This window comes from Gnatocerus cornutus, unplaced genomic scaffold (assembly GCF_029298725.1).
Source record: "Gnatocerus cornutus isolate USDA-ARS CGAHR unplaced genomic scaffold, icGnaCorn1.1 ctg00000115.1, whole genome shotgun sequence".
Taxonomy (NCBI): Eukaryota; Metazoa; Arthropoda; class Insecta; order Coleoptera; family Tenebrionidae; genus Gnatocerus; species Gnatocerus cornutus.
In genome coordinates, this window is record NW_028275455.1 from 137,917 (window position 1) to 160,902 (window position 22,986).

Sequence of the window (22,986 nt, forward strand, 5' to 3'; positions counted from 1 at the left end):
TACAGAAAACCGCATTTTTCGATGCAAAACGACGATTTCTCGCCGATTTTCGTTGTTTTCTGGCTTGAATTCGCAAAGAAGAGCACGAAATCTACAAAATCATAACTTTTTACCAAGATTCAAGGGCTGAATTGCAAGAAAACAGCAGAATTCTGCACGAAATCATCAAAATTCTTACAGAAAACCGCATATTTCGATGCAAAACAACGATTTCTCGCCGATTTTCGTTGTTTTCTGGCTTGAATTCGCAAAGAAGAGCACGAAATCTACAAAATCATCACTTTTTACCAAGATTCTACGGCTGAATTGCAAGAAAACAGCAGAATTCTGCAGGAAATCATCAAAATTCTTACAGAAAACCGCATATTTCGATGCAAAACGATGATTTCTCGCCGATTTTCGTTGTTTTCTGGCTTGAATTCGCAAAGAAGAGCACGAAATCTACAAAATCATCACTTTTTACCAAGATTCTACGGCTGAATTGCAAGAAAACAGCAGAATTCTGCACGAAATCATCAAAATTCTTACAGAAAACCGCATATTTCGATGCAAAACGACGATTTCTCGCCGATTTTCGTTATTTTCTGGCATGAATTCGCAAACAAGAGCACGAAATCTACAAAATCATGACTTTTTACCAAGATTCAACGGCTGAATTGCAAGAAAACAGCAGAATTCTGCACGAAATCGTCAAAATTCTTAGAGAAAACCGCATATTTCGATGCAAAACGACGATTTCTCGCCGATATTCGTTGTTTTCTGGCTTGAATTCGCAAAGAAAAGCACGAAATCTACAAAATCATCACTTTTTACAAAGATTCAACAGCTGAATTGCAAGAAAACAGCAGAATTCTGCACGAAATCATCAAAATTCTTAGAGAAAACTGCATATTTCGATGCAAAACGATTATTTCTCGCCGATTTTCGTTGTTTTCTGGCTTGATTTCGCAAAGAAGAGCACGAAATCTACAAAATCATGACTTTTTACCAAGATTCAACGGCTGAATTGCAAGAAAACAGCAGAATTCTGCACGAAATCATCAAAATTCTTACAGAAAACCGCATATTTCGATGCAAAACGACGATTTCTCGCCGATTTTCGTTGTTTTCTGGCATGAATTCGCCAAGAAGAGCACGAAATCTACAAAATCATGACTTTTTACCAAGATTCAACGGCTGAATTGCAAGAAAACAGCAGAATTCTGCACGAAATCATCAAAATTCTTACAGAAAATCGCATATTTCGATGCAAAACGACGATTTCTCGCCGATTTTCGTTGTTTTCTGGCATGAATTTGTAAAAAAGAGCACGAAATCTACAAAATCATGACTTTTTACCAAGATTCAACGGCTGAATTGCAAGAAAACAGCAGAATTCTGCACGAAATCATCAAAATTCTTAGAGAAAACCGCATATTTCGATGCAAAACGACGATTTCTCGCTGATTTTCGTTGTTTTCTATCTTGAATTCGCAAAGAAGAGCACGAAATCTACAAAATCATGACTTTTTACCAAGATTCAACGGCTGAATTGCAAGTAAACAGCAGAATTCTGCACGAAATCGTCAAAATTCTTAGAGAAAACCGCATATTTCGATGCAAAACGACGATTTCTCGCCGATTTTCGTTGTTTTCTGGCTTGAATTCGCAAAGAAGAGCACGAAATCTACAAAATCATCACTTTTTACCAAGATTCTACAGCTGAATTGCAAGAAAACAGCAGACTTCTGCACGAAATCATCAAAATTCTTAGAGAAAACCGCATATTTCGATGCAAAACGACGATTTCTCGCCGATTTTCGTTGTTTTCTGGCTTGAATTCGCAAAGAAGAGCACAAAATCTACAAAATCATCACTTTTTACCAAGATTCAACGGCTGAATTGCAAGAAAACAGCAGAATTCTTCACGAAATCATCAAAATTCTTAGAGAAAACCGCATATTTCGATGCAAAACGACGATTTCTCGCCGATTTTCGTTGTTTTCTGGCTTGAATTCGCAAAGAAGAGCACGAAATCTACAAAATCATCACTTTTTACCAAGATTCAACATCTGAATTGCAAGAAAACAGCAGAATTCTGCACGAAATCATCAAAATTCTTACAGAAAACCGCAAATTTCGATGCAAAACGACGATTTCTCGCCGATTTTCGTTGTTTTCTCGCTTGAATTCGCAAAGAAGAGCACAAAATCTACAAAATCATGACTTTTTACCAAGATTCAACGGCTGAATTGCAAGAAAACAGCAGAATTCTGCACGAAATCATCAAAATTCTTAGAGAAAACCGCATATTTCGATGCAAAACGACGATTTCTCGCTGATTTTCGTTGTTTTCTATCTTGAATTCGCAAAGAAGAGCACGAAATCTACAAAATCATGACTTTTTACCAAGATTCAACGGCTGAATTGCAAGTAAACAGCAGAATTCTTAACGAAATCGTCAAAATTCTTAGAGAAAACCGCATATTTCGATGCAAAACGACGATTTCTTGCCGATTTTCGTTGTTTTCTGGCTTGAATTCGCAAAGAAGAGCACGAAATCTACAAAATCATAACTTTTTACCAAGATTCAACGGCTGAATTGCAAGAAAACAGCAGAATTCTGCACGAAATCATCAAAATTCTTACAGAAAACCGCATATTTCGATGCAAAACAACGATTTCTCGCCGATTTTCGTTGTTTTCTGGCTTGAATTCGCAAAGAAGAGCACGAAATCTACAAAATCATCACTTTTTACCAAGATTCTACAGCTGAATTGCAAGAAAACAGCAGAATTCTGCACGAAATCATCAAAATTCTTAGAGAAAACCGCATATTTCGATGCAAAACGACGATTTCTCGCTGATTTTCGTTGTTTTCTATCTTGAATTCGCAAAGAAGAGCACGAAATCTACAAAATCATGACTTTTTACCAAGATTCAACGGCTGAATTGCAAGTAAACAGCAGAATTCTGCAAGAAATCGTCAAAATTTTTAGAGAAAACCGCATATTTCGATGCAAAACGACGATTTCTCGCCGATTTTCGTTGTTTTCTGGCTTGAATTCGCAAAGAAGAGCACGAAATCTACAAAATCATCACTTTTTACCAAGATTCTACAGCTGAATTGCAAGAAAACAGCAGACTTCTGCACGAAATCATCAAAATTCTTAGAGAAAACCGCATATTTCGATGCAAAACGACGATTTCTCGCCGATTTTCGTTGTTTTCTGGCTTGAATTCGCAAAGAAGAGCACAAAATCTACAAAATCATCACTTTTTACCAAGATTCAACGGCTGAATTGCAAGAAAACAGCAGAATTCTTCACGAAATCATCAAAATTCTTAGAGAAAACCGCATATTTCGATGCAAAACGACGATTTCTCGCCGATTTTCGTTGTTTTCTGGCTTGAATTCGCAAAGAAGAGCACGAAATCTACAAAATCATCACTTTTTACCAAGATTCAACATCTGAATTGCAAGAAAACAGCAGAATTCTGCACGAAATCATCAAAATTCTTACAGAAAACCGCAAATTTCGATGCAAAACGACGATTTCTCGCCGATTTTCGTTGTTTTCTCGCTTGAATTCGCAAAGAAGAGCACGAAATCTACAAAATCATGACTTTTTACCAAGATTCAACGGCTGAATTGCAAGAAAACAGCAGAATTCTGCACGAAATCATCAAAATTCTTAGAGAAAACCGCATATTTCGATGCAAAACGACGATTTCTCGCTGATTTTCGTTGTTTTCTATCTTGAATTCGCAAAGAAGAGCACGAAATCTACAAAATCATGACTTTTTACCAAGATTCAACGGCTGAATTGCAAGTAAACAGCAGAATTCTGCACGAAATCGTCAAAATTCTTAGAGAAAACCGCATATTTCGATGCAAAACGACGATTTCTTGCCGATTTTCGTTGTTTTCTGGCTTGAATTCGCAAAGAAGAGCACGAAATCTACAAAATCATCACTTTTTACCAAGATTCTACGGCTGAATTGCAAGAAAACAGCAGAATTCTGCACGAAATCATCAAAATTCTTACAGAAAACCGCATATTTCGACGCATAACAACGATTTCTCGCCGATTTTCGTTGTTTTCTGGCTTGAGTTCGCAAAGAAGAGCACGAAATCTACAAAATCATAACTTTTTACCAAGATGCAACGGCTGAATTGCAAGAAAACAGCAGAATTCTGCACGAAATCATCAAAATTCTTACAGAAAACCGCATATTTCGATGCAAAACAACGATTTCTCGCCGATTTTCGTTGTTTTCTGTCTTGAATTCGCAAAGAAGGGCACGAAATCCACAAAATCATCAGTTTTTACCAAGATTCTACGGCTGAATTGCAAGAAAACAGCAGAATTCTGCACGAAATCATCAAAATTCTTACAGAAAACCGCATATTTCGATGCAAAACGACGATTTCTCGCCGATTTTCGTTGTTTTCTGGCTTGAATTCGCAAAGAAGAGCACGAAATCTACAAAATCATCACTTTTTACCAAGATTCAACGGCTGAATTGCAAGAAAACAGCAAAATTCTGCACGAAATCATCAAAATTCTTAGAGAAAACCGCATATTTCGATGCAAAACGACGATTTCTCGCCGATTTTCGTGGTTTTCTGGCTTGAATTCGCAAAGAAGAGCACGAAATCTACAAAATCATGACTTTTTACCAAGATTCAACGGCTGAATTGCAAGAAAACAGCAGAATTTTGCACGAAATCATCAAAATTCTTACAGAAAACCGCATATTTCGATGCAAAACGATTATTTCTCGCCGATTTTCGTTGTTTTCTGGCTTGAATTCGCAAAGAAGAGCACGAAATCTACAAAATCATGACTTTTTACCAAGATTCAACGACTGAATTGCAAGAAAACAGCAGAATTCTGCACGAAATCATCAAAATTCTTACAGAAAACCGCATATTTCGATGCAAAACGACGATTTCTCGCCGATTTTCGTTGCTTTCTGGCTTGAATTCGCAAAGAAGAGCACGAAATCTACAAAATCATGACTTTTTACCAAGATTCAACAGCTGAATTGCAAGAAAACCGCAGAATTCTGCACGAAATCATCAAAATTCTTACAGAAAACCGCATTTTTCGATGCAAATCGACGGTTTCTCGCCGATTTTCGTTGTTTTCTGGCTTGAATTCGCAAAGAAGAGCACGAAATCTACAAAATCATGACTTTTTACCAAGATTCAACGGCTGAATTGCAAGAAAACAGCAGAATTCTGCACGAAATCATCAAAATTCTTAGAGAAAACCGCATATTTCGATGCAAAACGACGATTTCTCGCCGATTTTCGTTGTTTTCTGGCTTGAATTCGCAAAGAAGAGCACAAAATCTACAAAATCATCACTTTTTACCAAGATTCAACGGCTGAATTGCAAGAAAACAGCAGAATTCTTCACGAAATCATCAAAATTCTTAGAGAAAACCGCATATTTCGATGCAAAACGACGGTTTCTCGCCGATTTTCGTTGTTTTCTGGCTTGAATTCGCAAAGAAGAGCACGAAATCTACAAAATCATGACTTTTTACCAAGATTCAACGGCTGAATTGCAAGAAAACAGCAGAATTCTGCACGAAATCATCAAAATTCTTAGAGAAAACCGCATATTTCGATGCAAAACGACGATTTCTCGCCGATTTTCGTTGTTTTCTGGCTTGAATTCGCAAAGAAGAGCACAAAATCTACAAAATCATCACTTTTTACCAAGATTCAACGGCTGAATTGCAAGAAAACAGCAGAATTCTTCACGAAATCATCAAAATTCTTAGAGAAAACCGCATATTTCGATGCAAAACGACGATTTCTCGCCGATTTTCGTTGTTTTCTGGCTTGAATTCGCAAAGAAGAGCACGAAATCTACAAAATCATCACTTTTCACCAAGATTCAACATCTGAATTGCAAGAAAACAGCAGAATTCTGCACGAAATCATCAAAATTCTTACAGAAAACCGCAAATTTCGATGCAAAACGACGATTTCTCGCCGATTTTCGTTGTTTTCTCGCTTGAATTCGCAAAGAAGAGCACGAAATCTACAAAATCATCACTTTTTACCAAGATTCAACGGCTGAATTGCAAGAAAACAGCAAAATTCTGCACGAAATCATCAAAATTCTTACAGAAAACCGCATATTTCGATGCAAAACGACGATTTCTCGCCGATTTTCGTTGTTTTCTGGCTTGAATTCGCAAAGAAGAGCACGAAATCTACAAAATCATCACTTTTTACCAAGATTCAACGGCTGAATTGCAAGAAAACAGCAAAATTCTGCACGAAATCATCAAAATTCTTAGAGAAAACCGCATATTTCGATGCAAAACGACGATTTCTCGCCGATTTTCGTGGTTTTCTGGCTTGAATTCGCAAAGAAGAGCACGAAATCTACAAAATCATGTCTTTTTACCAAGATTCAACGGCTGAATTGCAAGAAAACAGCAGAATTTTGCACGAAATCATCAAAATTCTTACAGAAAACCGCATATTTCGATGCAAAACGATTATTTCTCGCCGATTTTCGTTGTTTTCTGGCTTGAATTCGCAAAGAAGAGCACGAAATCTACAAAATCATCACTTTTTACCAAGATTCAACATCTGAATTGCAAGAAAACAGCAGAATTCTGCACGAAATCATCAAAATTCTTACAGAAAACCGCATATTTCGATGCAAAACGACGATTTCTCGCCGATTTTCGTTGTTTTCTGGCTTGAATTCGCAAAGAAGAGCACGAAATCTACAAAATCATGACTTTTTACCAAGATTCAACGGCTGAATTGCAAGAAAACCGCAGAATTCTGCACGAAATCGTCAAAATTCTTAGAGAAAACCGCATATTTCGATGCAAAACGACGATTTCTTGCCGATTTTCGTTGTTTTCTGGCTTGAATTCGCAAAGAAGAGCACAAAATCTACAAAATCATCACTTTTTACCAAGATTCAACGGCTGAATTGCAAGAAAACAGCAGAATTCTTCACGAAATCATCAAAATTCTTAGAGAAAACCGCATATTTCGATGCAAAACGACGATTTCTCGCCGATTTTCGTTGTTTTCTGGCTTGAATTCGCAAAGAAGAGCACGAAATCTACAAAATCATCACTTTTTACCAAGATTCAACATCTGAATTGCAAGAAAACAGCAGAATTCTGCACGAAATCATCAAAATTCTTACAGAAAACCGCAAATTTCGATGCAAAACGACGATTTCTCGCTGATTTTCGTTGTTTTCTATCTTGAATTCGCAAAGAAGAGCACGAAATCTACAAAATCATGACTTTTTACCAAGATTCAACGGCTGAATTGCAAGTAAACAGCAGAATTCTGCAAGAAATCGTCAAAATTCTTAGAGAAAACCGCATATTTCGATGCAAAACGACGATTTCTCGCCGATTTTCGTTGTTTTCTGGCTTGAATTCGCAAAGAAGAGCACGAAATCTACAAAATCATCACTTTTTACCAAGATTCTACAGCTGAATTGCAAGAAAACAGCAGACTTCTGCACGAAATCATCAAAATTCTTAGAGAAAACCGCATATTTCGATGCAAAACGACGATTTCTCGCCGATTTTCGTTGTTTTCTGGCTTGAATTCGCAAAGAAGAGCACAAAATCTACAAAATCATCACTTTTTACCAAGATTCAACGGCTGAATTGCAAGAAAACAGCAGAATTCTTCACGAAATCATCAAAATTCTTAGAGAAAACCGCATATTTCGATGCAAAACGACGATTTCTCGCCGATTTTCGTTGTTTTCTGGCTTGAATTCGCAAAGAAGAGCACGAAATCTACAAAATCATCACTTTTTACCAAGATTCAATATCTGAATTGCAAGAAAACAGCAGAATTCTGCACGAAATCATCAAAATTCTTACAGAAAACCGCAAATTTCGATGCAAAACGACGATTTCTCGCCGATTTTCGTTGTTTTCTCGCTTGAATTCGCAAAGAAGAGCACGAAATCTACAAAATCATGACTTTTTACCAAGATTCAACGGCTGAATTGCAAGTAAACAGCAGAATTCTGCACGAAATCGTCAAAATTCTTAGAGAAAACCGCATATTTCGATGCAAAACGACGATTTCTTGCCGATTTTCGTTGTTTTCTGGCTTGAATTCGCAAAGAAGAGCACGAAATCTACAAAATCATAACTTTTTACCAAGATTCAACGGCTGAATTGCAAGAAAACAGCAGAATTCTGCACGAAATCATCAAAATTCTTACAGAAAACCGCATATTTCGATGCAAAACAACGATTTCTCGCCGATTTTCGTTGTTTTCTGGCTTGAATTCGCAAAGAAGAGCACGAAATCTACAAAATCATCACTTTTTACCAAGATTCTACGGCTGAATTGCAAGAAAACAGCAGAATTCTGCACGAAATCATCAAAATTCTTAGAGAAAACCGCATATTTCGATGCAAAACGACGATTTCTCGCTGATTTTCGTTGTTTTCTATCTTGAATTCGCAAAGAAGAGCACGAAATCTACAAAATCATGACTTTTTACCAAGATTCAACGGCTGAATTGCAAGTAAACAGCAGAATTCTGCAAGAAATCGTCAAAATTCTTAGAGAAAACCGCATATTTCGATGCAAAACGACGATTTCTCGCCGATTTTCGTTGTTTTCTGGCTTGAATTCGCAAAGAAGAGCACGAAATCTACAAAATCATCACTTTTTACCAAGATTCTACAGCTGAATTGCAAGAAAACAGCAGACTTCTGCACGAAATCATCAAAATTCTTAGAGAAAACCGCATATTTCGATGCAAAACGACGATTTCTCGCCGATTTTCGTTGTTTTCTGGCTTGAATTCGCAAAGAAGAGCACAAAATCTACAAAATCATCACTTTTTACCAAGATTCAACGGCTGAATTGCAAGAAAACAGCAGAATTCTTCACGAAATCATCAAAATTCTTAGAGAAAACCGCATATTTCGATGCAAAACGACGATTTCTCGCCGATTTTCGTTGTTTTCTGGCTTGAATTCGCAAAGAAGAGCACGAAATCTACAAAATCATCACTTTTTACCAAGATTCAACATCTGAATTGCAAGAAAACAGCAGAATTCTGCACGAAATCATCAAAATTCTTACAGAAAACCGCAAATTTCGATGCAAAACGACGATTTCTCGCCGATTTTCGTTGTTTTCTCGCTTGAATTCGCAAAGAAGAGCACGAAATCTACAAAATCATGACTTTTTACCAAGATTCAACGGCTGAATTGCAAGAAGACAGCAGAATTCTGCACGAAATCATCAAAATTCTTAGAGAAAAGCGCATATTTCGATGCAAAACGACGATTTCTCGCTGATTTTCGTTGTTTTCTATCTTGAATTCGCAAAGAAGAGCACGAAATCTACAAAATCATGACTTTTTACCAAGATTCAACGGCTGAATTGCAAGTAAACAGCAGAATTCTGCACGAAATCGTCAAAATTCTTAGAGAAAACCGCATATTTCGATGCAAAACGACGATTTCTTGCCGATTTTCGTTGTTTTCTGGCTTGAATTCGCAAAGAAGAGCACGAAATCTACAAAATCATAACTTTTTACCAAGATTCAACGGCTGAATTGCAAGAAAACAGCAGAATTCTGCACGAAATCATCAAAATTCTTACAGAAAACCGCATATTTCGATGCAAAACAACGATTTCTCGCCGATTTTCGTTGTTTTCTGGCTTGAATTCGCAAAGAAGAGCACGAAATCTACAAAATCATCACTTTTTACCAAGATTCTACGGCTGAATTGCAAGAAAACAGCAGAATTCTGCACGAAATCATCAAAATTCTTACAGAAAACCGCATATTTCGATGCAAAACGACGATTTCTCGCCGATTTTCGTTGTTTTCTATCTTGAATTCGCAAAGAAGAGCACTAAATCTACAAAATCATGACTTTTTACCAAGATTCAACGGCTGAATTGCAAGAAAACAGCAGAATTCTGCACGAAATCTTCAAAATTCTTAGAGAAAACTGCATATTTTGATGCAAAACGACGATTTCTCGCCGATTTTCGTTGTTTTCTGGCTTGAATTCGCAAAGAAGAGCACGAAATCTACAAAATCATGACTTTTTACCAAGATTCAACGGGTGAATTGCAAGAAAACAGCAGAATTCTGCACGAAATCGTCAAAATTCTTACAGAAAACCGCATATTTCGATGCAAAACGACGATTTCTCGCCGATTTTCGTTGTTTTCTATCTTGAATTCGCAAAGAAGAGCACTAAATCTACAAAATCATGACTTTTTACCAAGATTCAACGGCTGAATTGCAAGAAAACAGCAGAATTCTGCACGAAATCATCAAAATTCTTACAGAAAACCGCATATTTCGATGCAAAACAACGATTTCTCGCCGATTTTCGTTGTTTTCTGGCTTGAATTCGCAAAGAAGAGCACGAAATCTACAAAATCATCACTTTTTACCAAGATTCTACGGCTGAATTGCAAGAAAACAGCAGAATTCTGCACGAAATCATCAAAATTCTTACAGAAAACCGCATATTTCGATGCAAAACGACGATTTCTCGCCGATTTTCGTTGTTTTCTGGCTTGAATTCGCAAAGAAGAGCACGAAATCTACAAAATCATGACTTTTTACCAAGATTCAACGGCTGAATTGCAAGAAAACAGCAGAATTCTGCACGAAATCATCAAAATTCTTAGAGAAAACTGCATATTTCGATGCAAAACAACGATTTCTCGCCGATTTTCGTTGTTTTCTATCTTGAATTCGCCAAGAAGAGCACGAAATCTACAAAATCATGACTTTTTACCTAGATTCAACGGCTGAATTGCAAGAAAACAGCAGAATTCTGCACGAAATCATCAAAATTCTTACAGAAAACCGCATATTTCGATGCAAAACGACGATTTCTCGCCGATTTTCGTTGTTTTCTGGCTTGAATTTGCAAAGAAGAGCACGAAATCTACAAAATCATGACTTTTTACCAAGATTCAACTGCTGAATTGCAAGAAAACAGCAGAATTCTGCACGAAATCATCAAAATTCTTACAGAAAACCGCATATTTCGATGCAAAACGACGATTTCTCGCCGATTTTCGTTGTTTTCTGGCTTGAATTCGCAAAGAAGAGCACGAAATCTACAAAATTATGACTTTTTACCAAGATTCAACGGCTGAATTGCAAGAAAACAGCAGAATTCTGCACGAAATCATCAAAATTCTTAGAGAAAACTGCATATTTCGATGCAAAACGACGATTTCTCGCCGATTTTCGTTGTTTTCTGGCTTGAATTCGCAAAGAAGAGCACGAAATCTACAAAATCATCAATTTTTACCAAGATTCAACGGCTGAATTGCAAGAAAACAGCAGAATTCTGCACGAAATCATCAAAATTCTTAGAGAAAACCGCATATTTCGATGCAAAACGACGATTTCTCGCCGATTTTCGTTGTTTTCTGGCTTGAATTCGCAAAGAAGAGCACGAAATCTACAAAATCATCACTTTTTACTAAGATTCTACAGCTGAATTGCAAGAAAACAGCAGAATTCTGCACGAAATCATCAAAATTCTTACAGAAAACCGCATATTTCGATGCAAAACGACGATTTCTCGCCGATTTTCGTTGTTTTCTGGCATGAATTTGCGAAGAAGAGCACGAAATCTACAAAATCATGACTTTTTACCAAGATTCAACAGCTGAATTGCAAGAAAACAGCAGAATTCTGCACGAAATCATCAAAATTCTTAGAGAAAACCGCATATTTCGATGCAAAACGACGATTTCTCGCCGATTTTCGTTGTTTTCTGGCTTGAATTTGCAAAGAAGAGCACGAAATCTACAAAATCAAGACTTTTTACCAAGATTCAACAGCTGAGTTGCAAGAAAACAGCAGAATTCTGCACGAAATCATCAAAATTCTTACAGAAAACCGCATATTTCGATGCAAAACGACGATTTCTCGCCGATTTTCGTTGTTTTCTGGCATGAATTTGCAAAGAAGAGCACGAAATCTACAAAATCATGACTTTTTACCAAGATTCAACGGCTGAATTGCAAGAAAACAGCAGAATTCTGCACGAAATCATCAAAATTCTTAGAGAAAACCGCATATTTCGATGCAAAACAACGATTTCTTGCCGATTTTCGTTGTTTTCTGGCTTGAATTCGCAAAGAAGAGCACGAAATCTACAAAATCATCACTTTTTACCAAGATTCTACGGCTGAATTGCAAGAAAACAGCAGAATTCTGCACGAAATCATCAAAATTCTTACAGAAAACCGCATATTTCGATGCAAAACGACGATTTTTCGCCGATTTTCGTTGTTTTCTGGCATGAATTTGCAAAGAAGAGCACGAAATCTACAAAATTATGACTTTTTACCAAGATTCAACGGCTGAATTGCAAGAAAACAGCAGAATTCTGCACGAAATCATCAAAATTCTTAGAGAAAACCGCATATTTCGATGCAAAACGACGTTTTCTCGCTGATTTTCGTTGTTTTCTATCTTGAATTCGCAAAGAAGAGCACGAAATCTACAAAATCATGACGTTTTACCAAGATTCAACGGCTGAATTGCAAGAAAACAGCAGAATTCTGCACGAAATCATCAAAATTCTTACAGAAAACCGCATATTTCGATGCAAAACAACGATTTCTCGCCGATTTTCGTTGTTTTCTGGCTTGAATTCGCAAAGAAGAGCACGAAATCTACAAAATCATGACTTTTTACCAAGATTTAACGGCTGAATTGCAAGAAAACAGCAGAATTCTGCACGAAATCATCAAAATTCTTAGAGAAAACTGCATATTTCGATGCAAAACAACGATTTCTCGCCGATTTTCGTTGTTTTCTATCTTGAATTCGCCAAGAAGAGCACGAAATCTACAAAATCATGACTTTTTACCTAGATTCTACGGCTGAATTGCAAGAAAACAGCAGAACTCTGCACGAAATCATCAAAATTCTTACAGAAAACCGCATATTTCGATGCAAAACAACGATTTCTCGCCGATTTTCGTTGTTTTCTATCTTGAATTCGCCAAGAAGAGCACGAAATCCACAAAATCATGACTTTTTACCTAGATTCAACGGCTGAATTGCAAGAAAACAGCAGAATTCTGCACGAAATCATCAAAATTCTTACAGAAAACCTCATTTTTCGATGCAAAACGACGATTTCTCGGCGATTTTCGTTGTTTTTTGGCTTGAATTCGCAAAGAAGAGCACGAAATCTACAAAATCATGACTTTTTACCAAGATTCAACGGCTGAATTGCAAGAAAACAGCAGAATTCTGCACGAAATCATCAAAATTCTTAGAGAAAACCGCATATTTCGATGCAAAACGACGATTTCTCGCTGATTTTCGTTGTTTTCTGGCTTGAATTCGCAAAGAAGAGCACGAAATCTACAAAATCATCACTTTTTACCAAGATTCAACGGCTGAATTGCAAGAGAACAGCAGAATTCTGCACGAAATCATCAAAATTCTTACAGAAAACCGCATATTTCGATGCAAAACGACGATTTCTCGCCGATTTTCGTTGTTTTCTGGCTTGAATTCGCAAAGAAGAGCACGAAATCTACAAAATCATGACTTTTTACCAAGATTCAACGGGTGAATTGCAAGAAAACAGCAGAATTCTGCACGAAATCATCAAAATTCTTACAGAAAACCGCATATTTTGATGCAAAACAACGATTTCTCGCCGATTTTCGTTGTTTTCTGGCTTGAATTCGCAAAGAAGAGCACGAAATCTACAAAATCATCACTTTTTACTAAGATTCTACAGCTGAATTGCAAGAAAACAGCAGAATTCTGCACGAAATCATCAAAATTCTTACAGAAAACCGCATATTTCGATGCAAAACGACGATTTCTCGCCGATTTTCGTTGTTTTCTGGCATGAATTTGCGAAGAAGAGCACGAAATCTACAAAATCATGACTTTTTACCAAGATTCAACAGCTGAATTGCAAGAAAACAGCAGAATTCTGCACGAAATCATCAAAATTCTTAGAGAAAACCGCATATTTCGATGCAAAACGACGATTTCTCGCCGATTTTCGTTGTTTTCTGGCATGAATTTGCAAAGAAGAGCACGAAATCTACAAAATCATGACTTTTTACCAAGATTCAACGGCCGAATTGCAAGAAAACAGCAGAATTCTGCACGAAGTCATCAAAATTCTTAGAGAAAACTGCATATTTCGATGCAAAACGACGATTTCTCGCCGATTTTCGTTGTTTTCTGGCTTGAATTCGCAAAGAAAAGCACGAAATCTACAAAATCATGTCTTTTTACCAAGATTCAACGGCTGAATTGCAAGAAAACAGCAGAATTTTGCACGAAATCATCAAAATTCTTACAGAAAACCGCATATTTCGATGCAAAACGATTATTTCTCGCCGATTTTCGTTGTTTTCTGGCTTGAATTCGCAAAGAAGAGCACGAAATCTACAAAATCATGACTTTTTACCAAGATTCAACGACTGAATTGCAAGAAAACAGCAGAATTCTGCACGAAATCATCAAAATTCTTACAGAAAACCGCATATTTCGATGCAAAACGACGATTTCTCGCCGATTTTCGTTGTTTTCTGGCTTGAATTCGCAAAGAAGAGCACGAAATCTACAAAATCATGACTTTTTACCAAGATTCAACGGCTGAATTGCAAGAAAACCGCAGAATTCTGCACGAAATCATCAAAATTCTTACAGAAAACCGCATTTTTCGATGCAAATCGACGATTTCTCGCCGATTTTCGTTGTTTTCTGGCTTGAATTCGCAAAGAAGAGCACGAAATCTACAAAATCATGACTTTTTACCAAGATTCAACGGCTGAATTGCAAGAAAACAGCAGAATTCTGCACGAAATCATCAAAATTCTTAGAGAAAACCGCATATTTCGATGCAAAACGACGATTTCTCGCCGATTTTCGTTGTTTTCTGGCTTGAATTCGCAAAGAAGAGCACAAAATCTACAAAATCATCACTTTTTACCAAGATTCAACGGCTGAATTGCAAGAAAACAGCAGAATTCTTCACGAAATCATCAAAATTCTTAGAGAAAACCGCATATTTCGATGCAAAAAGACGATTTCTCGCCGATTTTCGTTGTTTTCTGGCTTGAATTCGCAAAGAAGAGCACGAAATCTACAAAATCATCACTTTTTACCAAGATTCAACATCTGAATTGCAAGAAAACAGCAGAATTCTGCACGAAATCATCAAAATTCTTACAGAAAACCGCAAATTTCGATGCAAAACGACGATTTCTCGCCGATTTTCGTTGTTTTCTCGCTTGAATTCGCAAAGAAGAGCACGAAATCTACAAAATCATGACTTTTTACCAAGATTCAACGGCTGAATTGCAAGAAAACAGCAGAATTCTGCACGAAATCATCAAAATTCTTAGAGAAAACCGCATATTTCGATGCAAAACGACGATTTCTCGCTGATTTTCGTTGTTTTCTATCTTGAATTCGCAAAGAAGAGCACGAAATCTACAAAATCATGACTTTTTACCAAGATTCAACGGCTGAATTGCAAGTAAACAGCAGAATTCTGCACGAAATCGTCAAAATTCTTAGAGAAAACCGCATATTTCGATGCAAAACGACGATTTCTTGCCGATTTTCGTTGTTTTCTGGCTTGAATTCGCAAAGAAGAGCACGAAATCTACAAAATCATAACTTTTTACCAAGATTCAACGGCTGAATTGCAAGAAAACAGCAGAATTCTGCACGAAATCATCAAAATTCTTACAGAAAACCGCATATTTCGATGCAAAACAACGATTTCTCGCCGATTTTCGTTGTTTTCTGGCTTGAATTCGCAAAGAAGAGCACGAAATCTACAAAATCATCACTTTTTACCAAGATTCTACGGCTGAATTGCAAGAAAACAGCAGAATTCTGCACGAAATCATCAAAATTCTTACAGAAAACCGCATATTTCGATGCAAAACGACGATTTTTCGCCGATTTTCGTTGTTTTCTGGCATGAATTTGCAAAGAAGAGCACGAAATCTACAAAATTATGACTTTTTACCAAGATTCAACGGCTGAATTGCAAGAAAACAGCAGAATTCTGCACGAAATCATCAAAATTCTTAGAGAAAACCGCATATTTCGATGCAAAACGACGTTTTCTCGCTGATTTTCGTTGTTTTCTATCTTGAATTCGCAAAGAAGAGCACGAAATCTACAAAATCATGACGTTTTACCAAGATTCAACGGCTGAATTGCAAGAAAACAGCAGAATTCTGCACGAAATCATCAAAATTCTTACAGAAAACCGCATATTTCGATGCAAAACAACGATTTCTCGCCGATTTTCGTTGTTTTCTGGCTTGAATTCGCAAAGAAGAGCACGAAATCTACAAAATCATGACTTTTTACCAAGATTTAACGGCTGAATTGCAAGAAAACAGCAGAATTCTGCACGAAATCATCAAAATTCTTAGAGAAAACTGCATATTTCGATGCAAAACAACGATTTCTCGCCGATTTTCGTTGTTTTCTATCTTGAATTCGCCAAGAAGAGCACGAAATCTACAAAATCATGACTTTTTACCTAGATTCTACGGCTGAATTGCAAGAAAACAGCAGAACTCTGCACGAAATCATCAAAATTCTTACAGAAAACCGCATATTTCGATGCAAAACAACGATTTCTCGCCGATTTTCGTTGTTTTCTATCTTGAATTCGCCAAGAAGAGCACGAAATCCACAAAATCATGACTTTTTACCTAGATTCAACGGCTGAATTGCAAGAAAACAGCAGAATTCTGCACGAAATCATCAAAATTCTTACAGAAAACCGCATTTTTCGATGCAAAACGACGATTTCTCGGCGATTTTCGTTGTTTTTTGGCTTGAATTCGCAAAGAAGAGCACGAAATCTACAAAATCATGACTTTTTACCAAGATTCAACGGCTGAATTGCAAGAAAACAGCAGAATTCTGCACGAAATCATCAAAATTCTTAGAGAAAACCGCATATTTCGATGCAAAACGACGATTTCTCGCTGATTTTCGTTGTTTTCTGGCTTGAATTCGCAAAGAAGAGCACGAAATCTACAAAATCATCACTTTTTACCAAGATTCAACGGCTGAATTGCAAGAGAACAGCAGAATTCTGCACGAAATCATCAAAATTCTTACAGAAAACCGCATATTTCGATGCAAAACGACGATTTCTCGCCGATTTTCGTTGTTTTCTGGCTTGAATTCGCAAAGAAGAGCACGAAATCTACAAAATCATGACTTTTTACCAAGATTCAACGGGTGAATTGCAAGAAAACAGCAGAATTCTGCACGAAATCATCAAAATTCTTACAGAAAACCGCATATTTTGATGCAAAACAACGATTTCTCGCCGATTTTCGTTGTTTTCTGGCTTGAATTCGCAAAGAAGAGCACGAAATCTACAAAATCATCACTTTTTACTAAGATTCTACAGCTGAATTGCAAGAAAACAGCAGAATTCTGCACGAAATCATCAAAATTCTTACAGAAAACCGCATATTTCGATGCAAAACGACGATTTCTCGCCGATTTTCGTTGTTTTCTGGCATGAATTTGCGAAGAAGAGCACGAAATCTACAAAATCATGACTTTTTACCAAGATTCAACAGCTGAATTGCAAGAAAACAGCAGAATTCTGCACGAAATCATCAAAATTCTTAGAGAAAACCGCATATTTCGATGCAAAACGACGATTTCTCGCCGATTTTCGTTGTTTTCTGGCATGAATTTGCAAAGAAGAGCACGAAATCTACAAAATCATGACTTTTTACCAAGATTCAACGGCCGAATTGCAAGAAAACAGCAGAATTCTGCACGAAGTCATCAAAATTCTTAGAGAAAACTGCATATTTCGATGCAAAACGACGATTTCTCGCCGATTTTCGTTGTTTTCTGGCTTGAATTCGCAAAGAAAAGCACGAAATCTACAAAATCATGTCTTTTTACCAAGATTCAACGGCTGAATTGCAAGAAAACAGCAGAATTTTGCACGAAATCATCAAAATTCTTACAGAAAACCGCATATTTCGATGCAAAACGATTATTTCTCGCCGATTTTCGTTGTTTTCTGGCTTGAATTCGCAAAGAAGAGCACGAAATCTACAAAATCATGACTTTTTACCAAGATTCAACGACTGAATTGCAAGAAAACAGCAGAATTCTGCACGAAATCATCAAAATTCTTACAGAAAACCGCATATTTCGATGCAAAACGACGATTTCTCGCCGATTTTCGTTGTTTTCTGGCTTGAATTCGCAAAGAAGAGCACGAAATCTACAAAATCATGACTTTTTACCAAGATTCAACGGCTGAATTGCAAGAAAACCGCAGAATTCTGCACGAAATCATCAAAATTCTTACAGAAAACCGCATTTTTCGATGCAAATCGACGATTTCTCGCCGATTTTCGTTGTTTTCTGGCTTGAATTCGCAAAGAAGAGCACGAAATCTACAAAATCATGACTTTTTACCAAGATTCAACGGCTGAATTGCAAGAAAACAGCAGAATTCTGCACGAAATCATCAAAATTCTTAGAGAAAACCGCATATTTCGATGCAAAACGACGATTTCTCGCCGATTTTCGTTGTTTTCTGGCTTGAATTCGCAAAGAAGAGCACAAAATCTACAAAATCATCACTTTTTACCAAGATTCAACGGCTGAATTGCAAGAAAACAGCAGAATTCTTCACGAAATCATCAAAATTCTTAGAGAAAACCGCATATTTCGATGCAAAAAGACGATTTCTCGCCGATTTTCGTTGTTTTCTGGCTTGAATTCGCAAAGAAGAGCACGAAATCTACAAAATCATCACTTTTTACCAAGATTCAACATCTGAATTGCAAGAAAACAGCAGAATTCTGCACGAAATCATCAAAATTCTTACAGAAAACCGCAAATTTCGATGCAAAACGACGATTTCTCGCCGATTTTCGTTGTTTTCTCGCTTGAATTCGCAAAGAAGAGCACGAAATCTACAAAATCATGACTTTTTACCAAGATTCAACGGCTGAATTGCAAGAAAACAGCAGAATTCTGCACGAAATCATCAAAATTCTTAGAGAAAACCGCATATTTCGATGCAAAACGACGATTTCTCGCTGATTTTCGTTGTTTTCTATCTTGAATTCGCAAAGAAGAGCACGAAATCTACAAAATCATGACTTTTTACCAAGATTCAACGGCTGAATTGCAAGTAAACAGCAGAATTCTGCACGAAATCGTCAAAATTCTTAGAGAAAACCGCATATTTCGATGCAAAACGACGATTTCTTGCCGATTTTCGTTGTTTTCTGGCTTGAATTCGCAAAGAAGAGCACGAAATCTACAAAATCATAACTTTTTACCAAGATTCAACGGCTGAATTGCAAGAAAACAGCAGAATTCTGCACGAAATCATCAAAATTCTTACAGAAAACCGCATATTTCGATGCAAAACAACGATTTCTCGCCGATTTTCGTTGTTTTCTGGCTTGAATTCGCAAAGAAGAGCACGAAATCTACAAAATCATCACTTTTTACCAAGATTCTACGGCTGAATTGCAAGAAAACAGCAGAATTCTGCACGAAATCATCAAAATTCTTAGAGAAAACCGCATATTTCGATGCAAAACGACGATTTCTCGCTGATTTTCGTTGTTTTCTATCTTGAATTCGCAAAGAAGAGCACGAAATCTACAAAATCATGACTTTTTACCAAGATTCAACGGCTGAATTGCAAGTAAACAGCAGAATTCTGCAAGAAATCGTCAAAATTCTTAGAGAAAACCGCATATTTCGATGCAAAACGACGATTTCTCGCCGATTTTCGTTGTTTTCTGGCTTGAATTCGCAAAGAAGAGCACGAAATCTACAAAATCATCACTTTTTACCAAGATTCTACAGCTGAATTGCAAGAAAACAGCAGACTTCTGCACGAAATCATCAAAATTCTTAGAGAAAACCGCATATTTCGATGCAAAACGACGATTTCTCGCCGATTTTCGTTGTTTTCTGGCTTGAATTCGCAAAGAAGAGCACAAAATCTACAAAATCATCACTTTTTACCAAGATTCAACGGCTGAATTGCAAGAAAACAGCAGAATTCTTCACGAAATCATCAAAATTCTTAGAGAAAACCGCATATTTCGATGCAAAACGACGATTTCTCGCCGATTTTCGTTGTTTTCTGGCTTGAATTCGCAAAGAAGAGCACGAAATCTACAAAATCATCACTTTTTACCAAGATTCAACATCTGAATTGCAAGAAAACAGCAGAATTCTGCACGAAATCATCAAAATTCTTACAGAAAACCGCAAATTTCGATGCAAAACGACGATTTCTCGCCGATTTTCGTTGTTTTCTCGCTTGAATTCGCAAAGAAGAGCACGAAATCTACAAAATCATGACTTTTTACCAAGATTCAACGGCTGAATTGCAAGAAGACAGCAGAATTCTGCACGAAATCATCAAAATTCTTAGAGAAAAGCGCATATTTCGATGCAAAACGACGATTTCACGCTGATTTTCGTTGTTTTCTATCTTGAATTCGCAAAGAAGAGCACGAAATCTACAAAATCATGACTTTTTACCAAGATTCAACGGCTGAATTGCAAGTAAACAGCAGAATTCTGCACGAAATCGTCAAAATTCTTAGAGAAAACCGCATATTTCGATGCAAAACGACGATTTCTTGCCGATTTTCGTTGTTTTCTATCTTGAATTCGCAAAGAAGAGCACGAAATCTACAAAATCATGACTTTTTACCAAGATTCAACGGCTGAATTGCAAGTAAACAGCAGAATTCTGCACGAAATCGTCAAAATTCTTAGAGAAAACCGCATATTTCGATGCAAAACGACGATTTCTTGCCGATTTTCGTTGTTTTCTGGCTTGAATTCGCAAATAAGAGCACGAAATCTACAAAATCATAACTTTTTACCAAGATTCAACGGCTGAATTGCAAGAAAACAGCAGAATTCTGCACGAAATCATCAAAATTCTTACAGAAAACCGCATATTTCGATGCAAAACAACGATTTCTCGCCGATTTTCGTTGTTTTCTGGCTTGAATTCGCAAAGAAGAGCACGAAATCTACAAAATCATCACTTTTTACCAAGATTCTACGGCTGAATTGCAAGAAAACAGCAGAATTCTGCACGAAATCATCAAAATTCTTAGAGAAAACCGCATATTTCGATGCAAAACGACGATTTCTCGCTGATTTTCGTTGTTTTCTATCTTGAATTCGCAAAGAAGAGCACGAAATCTACAAAATCATGACTTTTTACCAAGATTCAACGGCTGAATTGCAAGTAAACAGCAGAATTCTGCAAGAAATCGTCAAAATTCTTAGAGAAAACCGCATATTTCGATGCAAAACGACGATTTCTCGCCGATTTTCGTTGTTTTCTGGCTTGAATTCGCAAAGAAGAGCACGAAATCTACAAAATCATCACTTTTTACCAAGATTCTACAGCTGAATTGCAAGAAAACAGCAGACTTCTGCACGAAATCATCAAAATTCTTAGAGAAAACCGCATATTTCGATGCAAAACGACGATTTCTCGCCGATTTTCGTTGTTTTCTGGCTTGAATTCGCAAAGAAGAGCACAAAATCTACAAAATCATCACTTTTTACCAAGATTCAACGGCTGAATTGCAAGAAAACAGCAGAATTCTTCACGAAATCATCAAAATTCTTAGAGAAAACCGCATATTTCGATGCAAAACGACGATTTCTCGCCGATTTTCGTTGTTTTCTGGCTTGAATTCGCAAAGAAGAGCACGAAATCTACAAAATCATCACTTTTTACCAAGATTCAACATCTGAATTGCAAGAAAACAGCAGAATTCTGCACGAAATCATCAAAATTCTTACAGAAAACCGCAAATTTCGATGCAAAACGACGATTTCTCGCCGATTTTCGTTGTTTTCTCGCTTGAATTCGCAAAGAAGAGCACGAAATCTACAAAATCATGACTTTTTACCAAGATTCAACGGCTGAATTGCAAGAAGACAGCAGAATTCTGCACGAAATCATCAAAATTCTTAGAGAAAAGCGCATATTTCGATGCAAAACGACGATTTCACGCTGATTTTCGTTGTTTTCTATCTTGAATTCGCAAAGAAGAGCACGAAATCTACAAAATCATGACTTTTTACCAAGATTCAACGGCTGAATTGCAAGTAAACAGCAGAATTCTGCACGAAATCGTCAAAATTCTTAGAGAAAACCGCATATTTCGATGCAAAACGACGATTTCTTGCCGATTTTCGTTGTTTTCTGGCTTGAATTCGCAAAGAAGAGCACGAAATCTACAAAATCATAACTTTTTACCAAGATTCAACGGCTGAATTGCAAGAAAACAGCAGAATTCTGCACGAAATCATCAAAATTCTTACAGAAAACCGCATATTTCGATGCAAAACAACGATTTCTCGCCGATTTTCGTTGTTTTCTGGCTTGAATTCGCAAAGAAGAGCACGAAATCTACAAAATCATCACTTTTTACCAAGATTCTACGGCTGAATTGCAAGAAAACAGCAGAATTCTGCACGAAATCATCAAAATTTTTACAGAAAACCGCATATTTCGATGCAAAACGACGATTTCTCGCCGATTTTCGTTGTTTTCTATCTTGAATTCGCAAAGAAGAGCACTAAATCTACAAAATCATGACTTTTTACCAAGATTCAACGGCTGAATTGCAAGAAAACAGCAGAATTCTGCACGAAATCTTCAAAATTCTTAGAGAAAACTGCATATTTTGATGCAAAACGACGATTTCTCGCCGATTTTCGTTGTTTTCTGGCTTGAATTCGCAAAGAAGAGCACGAAATCTACAAAATCATGACTTTTTACCAAGATTCAACGGGTGAATTGCAAGAAAACAGCAGAATTCTGCACGAAATCGTCAAAATTCTTACAGAAAACCGCATATTTCGATGCAAAACGACGATTTCTCGCCGATTTTCGTTGTTTTCT